This window comes from Corvus brachyrhynchos, unplaced genomic scaffold (genome assembly GCF_000691975.1).
Source record: "Corvus brachyrhynchos isolate BGI_N302 unplaced genomic scaffold, ASM69197v1 scaffold22, whole genome shotgun sequence".
Taxonomy (NCBI): domain Eukaryota; kingdom Metazoa; phylum Chordata; class Aves; order Passeriformes; family Corvidae; genus Corvus; species Corvus brachyrhynchos.
In genome coordinates, this window is record NW_008238355.1 from 5099757 (window position 1) to 5106374 (window position 6618).

Below are 6618 nucleotides of genomic sequence, written 5' to 3' on the forward strand. Positions count from 1 at the left end.
GCCCCGCGGGAACGCCGCTGTGACGGTGGCGGACCCGCCCTCCTTCCCCGGAAAAGCGTAGGGGCAGGGTGGGAGTTGTGTCCGCTGACTACGTGTAAACCAATTTATTGATCTCAGCATGGCAAAGAGGAGTGTGCGGTCTCAGCCCATAAAGCCAGCCGCATCCTGGCCTGCCTCCAAAGCAGCGTGGGCAGCAGGGGAGCGAGGGGATTCTGCCCCTCTGCTCCTCTCTGGTGAAACCCCACCTGGAGTGCTGCATCCGGCTCTGGGATTCACTACAGGAAGGACGTGGACCTGTTGGACCAAGTCCAGAAAAGTGAAGTTTATAAGGGGACTGAAGAACCTCCCCTACAAATACAGCCTATGAAAGTCGGGGCTGCTCAATCCTAGTGAATAACGGGTACAAATTGAAAGAGGGGAAGTGTAGCTTAGTTTTTGGGAATAAATTCTTTACTGCGAAGGTGGTGAGACACTGGAACAGGTTGCCCAGGGAGGTTGTGGATGCCCCAGCCTGGCACTGTTCAAAGCCAGGCTGGATAACGTCTTGATTAACCCGGTCTAGTGGGAGGTGTCTCTGCCCCTGGCAGGGGGATGTTGGGACTAGATGATCCTGAAGGTCCCTTCCAACTCTTAACATTCTATGATTCCATGTTTCTGTGAAAAGTGTTATATGTGCTTTATCACAACCAGCCTGTAGCTTGATTCTCTCAATGCTTGTTTGTTACCATGTGTACCTGAGGAGCCAGTTTTCCAAGGGGTGGGACTCTGGTCCTCAGGATCATTCTCGTTTACCTATTATTGTGCCTTCAGGAGTCTTATCAAGCCCTCCAGGGAGGGAATCCAGTTCTATGCTGCTAGCTGCACCCTGAGCTGGGACAACACAGGTGAGTGCTGCTGCATGGGCTTCAGTGAGGGCTGATAGTATTTTGCCAGATGGAAAGGGTGATCCATGAGAGAAGGACCTTGCACCCACTCAAATTGGCTCTTTTGTTAGCTTCCTCTCCAGAGGGATAGATTGGAGGAGATGAACACCCAATAACCAAACGCCGTACACTGATTTTTTGCTCATTAACACCAACCCTGGACCTCACTTTAAGTGGGGAGGGTTCGTTGTGGGGCCAGCACAAGATGCCAGCAGCTCCAACACCCAGCTGTGATGGACGTGGAAGCTATCCCTTGCAGAGGAGCCAACAGCTCAGTCCCCAGTCAAAGACTTATCCACAAATTTCAGCAAAAGGTTCTTTGCAGGGGAGAAACCCCCTGAACCCCATGGGTTCTACCACAGACCATTCCTATTGACATCTGGAAGACCAAGACTTGAGCCTTGGAGACCAATCTGATGTTTCCTCAGAGACTGCTGAAACAGAACGGGTGCATTCAGCTTGGCTGATTTCAAAGTCCCGTCTGGAAGACAAGGTGTCAGACCAATGCTCTTTTTGGCCAGGAAATTTTGGCTGTCCTCAGATGTGTTGTAGAAAGTCCTGAAACACTGCAGAGCCACAGATAGAGATGGTGCTCTGTCGACATTTTAGAGAAGTCTCTCTCAGAGCTCCAGGCAAGTCTCTTCCCTGGAAGTCTGACAAGAACATGACCTCCAGAGCATTTCCAAGAGATTGGGGTAGGACCTAAGCAGAGCATCCCCCTTTTTTTCTGCAATTTATCCCAAGGCATGGGCAAGTGCTACATGTAGCACACCAGCAACATCAGGCCTGAACTTGGGAGACAGAAGTCAAAACCCCTGCTAGAGGAGAGATTCGGCAAAAGGCTCTATCACCTGCAGGTTTCTCCTCCATGTCTAACAAGATTTTTCAATCTTATTACAAGAACTGCAGTTGCCCTCAGGAAATCTTTTCTGCTCACCACAGCTGCTCTGGTGCCTTCTGCCAGAGAAAGAAAATCCAGCAGAGTTACCTGCACCCTGGGAAGGAGCCCAATACACCTCGGTTCCCAAAACATCTCAGGGCTGCTGCAGGGAGAGCAGCTGGGAGCATATGGCTTGCTTTTTCCTAATCAAGGTAGTCAACTGGATCAACATGTTCCAGCAGCATTTTCAGGTCAAATGCCAGGCTACACTGGTGAAACTCAGTGGTCTGCTCTGCAATTCTTCCAAGTCTCTTCTTCCAGGGGCAGCACAAATTCCAGGATTACCTCAGATTACATCCAATATGCAGTTTGCCATGTTTAAAAGTATGATTCAGAGCTAAACACATGTGCTTAGGTTTCTGTGAGTATGGTTCTAAAGACGGTCAGGCAGAGCCGTGATAAAGACCCTGGGACATTCCCCTTTTGCCTTTGACTTTCTGCTCCTCCAAGGACTGGGAAGTGTCCAGCAGCGTTTTACTGGGGAGGTTTCCCACAGCTGACACTCCCACCCAAAGTACACTGGGGATTTTAACACAGCCTCTTCCCATCTCCCTGCAAAGACTGAGTGAGAGTTCTTCCTATCCTGAGGCATTTGTGGGGAGGCACACGGGCATGGGGAATGGAGAGCAGCACTTTTCACTGGCCCTTTCCCGTATATGGAGGCTGACCCTTCCCAGCTGTCTGGCCAGTTTAAAATCCTTCAATGTCTCAAACTGGGCAGATGAGAGATGTAAAACCTGTTACTCCTGAGCTGAGTCACTCCACTGAGAAGGACTGTTTAAAGCATTTGGTCCCAGCAGCTCTCCCTGCAGCATCCCTGCAGATGTTTTGAGAACACAGACGTTCCAAGCTCCTTCGGACATGTCAGGGAGCTGGTAATTTTCTGCTGCATTTTCTTTCTCTGTGAAGAGGTAACTTCACAATGCACAGGAAATGTGTGTGTACGTGTTGGTGGGGGGGTAGGTATCTGGGTGAGTGTGTGTGTGTGTGTGTGTGTGTGTGTGGTTTTCTGTTCAGATGCCTCCAGCTCATTTAGCACTTAATTGAATTATAAACTTGGCTTCAAAGAGCATCCCTGGAAATGCCAAGATGGCTTTGTCACACAGCCATCTCATGCCACATGGCAGGAACAAGACTTTTGCTGTAGCATATGGAACTTGAAGCCTAGAAAATCATCTGGAGTTATATGGATATTTTTGTAATAACTAACTACTGTTGTAAATAACTAACTACTGGTGAGGCATTCCAGGGTTTATGACAGCCTTTGCTTCTTGGATAACTTCACATTCCCACATGGTAGCAGCTGGTCTTTGGGCAGATGGACTCAGCTGAACAGTCTCAATTTTCATGTTACATCTAATCCATTCTAACCAGGACTTCTGTCTTGCTCTTTTTCCCTGCCACTGCTTGCTTGTTGCTGCTGTTTCCCATGTGTCAGGTCCAGCAGCAAGGAAACTGAAAGGAGGATAATTCATCCAGCTGACTGCCTGGGAAGCATCTCCTTTTTTATTTCAGTTTGTTTTCTTGTGCACAGGTAAGCTGCAGAGACGTGACACTGTGTAGCCTGGTAGTCCACAACAGAAGAAGCACAAGGACAGAGGCAGGAGAGAATGAGACCAGCCCTGACTGAACTGCCTGCTGGTAGGGTGGAGAAGGCATAGTATGAAATTGTGCTCCAACTCGTGCATCTCCATGGCTTCCATAGCGTGGTCAGCCTTGTAAAATCTAACTCTGAAGTGATCCTGTTTCTTGCAGAAGCCTAGCAGTTCTATACACCCTTCTCAATCACCTCATTGCCACTGCTGTTATAATGTCTCTGCAACATACTAAAGGTATCAGACATACGTATCACACATCAGGAGTCTTACCAGCCACAGAGCATGGATCTTAGTCCTGCTATTCCTATGGAGGGCTTGTTTTTAAAGCTCAGCTTATGACAATGTTGCGGCTTTTAGCCATGATCGGGTGGGCTTTGTGAGCCCCCAGATTTCCTTCTTCCTCAATTTATTTCCAGCCTTTGGGATGAGTAGTTGAACTGAATGTGGCCTGCAGCTATCTGTTGCCTTTTCCCTCAGTGGGACAGTGCTATGCTGCCTCAAGACCTGCAGTACCTCTAGCACTAGGTTTCTACCATAGTAGGTTGCAGACAGACATAATACCTGCTCCCTGGCGGTGATTGCCTGTGCTGGACTTGATTTTCTTGCAGTGATCCGCCCCAGACAGAAGTGGCACATGATGCAGGAACATGGGTGCACTCCTGAGGGGGCTTGAAAGCTTGAAGGTGCCTGGGATATATCATCCTAGAGTTGCATGGAATTATCTAGGGTTGATCAATTGTATAGGAGAGAACAGGGTGCATTTGTTTGCGGTGTAGGGTAGGATGTGCTGTTTCCTCCCAAGGGCTTCAGATTTTTTTGTTTCTGCTTCCTTCCTGGTGTGATGCCATAATTGTTTTTCCAATTCCCACCAATTCTGACAAGTTGAGAAGTGTTTCTTGGCTTTTCCAGTGCACTTTCTAGACTTCATAGCTAAGGTGGAGGTGTTCTGTGCCCTGAGGAGATCAAATGTTGGTATACAACCTAGTCTGGGTAGATGCAAATAGACTCAGTGATGAAAATACTTCTCAGCCCTTTACGAGTGCTTTCCTCATCATTACTTTGTTTACCTAAGAGGTGATTTCCTAATCACCTCTTGTTATCTTGTTAGTCTTTTTATCACCTCTGCTGAATACAACGGATTTAACAAGTATTATGTGAATGCTTGAAATTCTAGATACCATCCATGTGCATATCTCTAGTATCCCAAAACTGGCCAGGATTTGGCATCTCCCTGCATTTGTGATACCTCACTATATTTCATCCAATGCATATAGCCTAGGGTTATGTCTTAAATGCTCTCTCATTTTTCCAGACACATGGACCTTATCACCCAGATGTCACCTTCTATTCCACCATGGTTGAACATGACTCAAGGGGGTTGTTTTGCTGCAGTTCAGCCCTGTACAACTATTTTTGTCTTCAGATGTAACCTGGTAAATCTAATTCTGTCATTATGACTGTTACACCGAGGGCTTCACATCAACCTGACAGTGTGTTGTCTCAGGGCTTGTCTTGGCCCAAGATGGTTGTAGCTGTGGTAAGGGCTGTTTGATAGTTGTGTGACTGCTGCCTACAATTTTTCAGCTTAGCTCAGTGAATAGCATCCAGGGTAAAACGTGACAGGCCGCAGCAAAGGACCAGCTTATCCCTGAGGAGACAGGCTGCCTCATCGCCGGCCTCATCCACTGCTTCTGAGCCGAGGAGCAAGGCAGGTGCTGAGGGACAAATGTGGTCAGCCCAGAGTCCAGGTCATTAAATTTGGATCAGGCAAGTATCGTGAGAGGACAGCTCTGGGGCTGACACTGAACCGTGCTGTAAATCAAATCTCTCCTGAAGGGAGAGGGTTTTAAAGTTCTTGCCAGGAGTTAGCACAAGAGGCAAATGGAGACTTTTCCTGGAGTTTCACTGCTGCCAGATAGTTGTTTATTAAGTCTTATCAGAGAAACAGAGTCACTAGCGTGACCCAGGCATAACACAGAGCCAAGAATGCAGGAGAAAAGTCTAATTATCAAGATTTACACAGCCTTTTAAAGATAATTTAACCAAATGGTTACTAAAAACTTATATTATTTTCACTTTCCTACCAGTTATTCAGTAACACGGACAGGAACTGCGGAATTCTTTGCCCAATCATCCCAAATTACTTTTACTGCAGAATATGGAGTAGTAGTAGAAGAAGAAGAAGAAGAAGAGGAAGAAGAAGAAGAAGAAGGTTTAGAGAACAACAACAATCCTCCATTTTGATGTTTTTTGCTCATATCTATTTACCACAAAGAGAAGTCTAAAACCTCTAAATTTTTCACCCTGTGACAATCTTACATAGTAGTCTATCACCTGATTCACACCATTGTATTTTCTAGTTCTTGTCTGATCGTTGGTAATTTTTTCCAAGGTTGGAGGTCAAAACAGTGTTGTTCAGGGGGGTAAGAACCCTTAAAAACAGGCAGAGAAATATTCTCGGCACTCTGGGTTCCTACAGAGACCAAACTGGGAAGGCAGTCTATGAATCAGTCTAGATCAAAGGTCTGTGGCCAGATGTAGGCAGTGCTGAGATCAGCACTTGTGCAAAATAGTTTGGGTAGTGGTTGAAGCCCCTCTGAAATGGGGCTCCTGTACTAAAGGGGGAAGGTTCTGTGTGACTGCTGCCTACAATTTTTCATCTTAGCTCAGTGGCAAACAGTGATAATACTTAATTCTAATAGATAAAAATGACTACTGTAAAGGTGCAGTGTTCTTCTTATACTGGGTTAAGTACCAGTTCCTCCACTTCAGGAGGATTGGGATGTTGGGTCTGAGGCTAGTATGTATTCCATCTGCACTTAACTTGGGAGGGAAATAAATCTGAAAGATTTTACTTCCAGTTCTAAAGTTCTGGATTTACTCCACTGGCCCTGAGCAAAGAGAAACCCTACATCTGACTGTCAAAGTTTAGATGGGAACTAATGGAAGCAAAGTAGATTTTATTAAGAAAACATCCAAAATAGCCCCAAATGGGGCTCAGGTAACCACACTACAATGACCAAGAGCCTACATTTGATGAAGAAATTGGCATGCCTAGGACTCAGTGTGATACCCACTTCCTGCTTGGGGAGAGCTTATGTCCTCCCTGAGTCTTAGGACTCAGAAGGACGACTGCAGGCTAAATTTAAGGACAGAG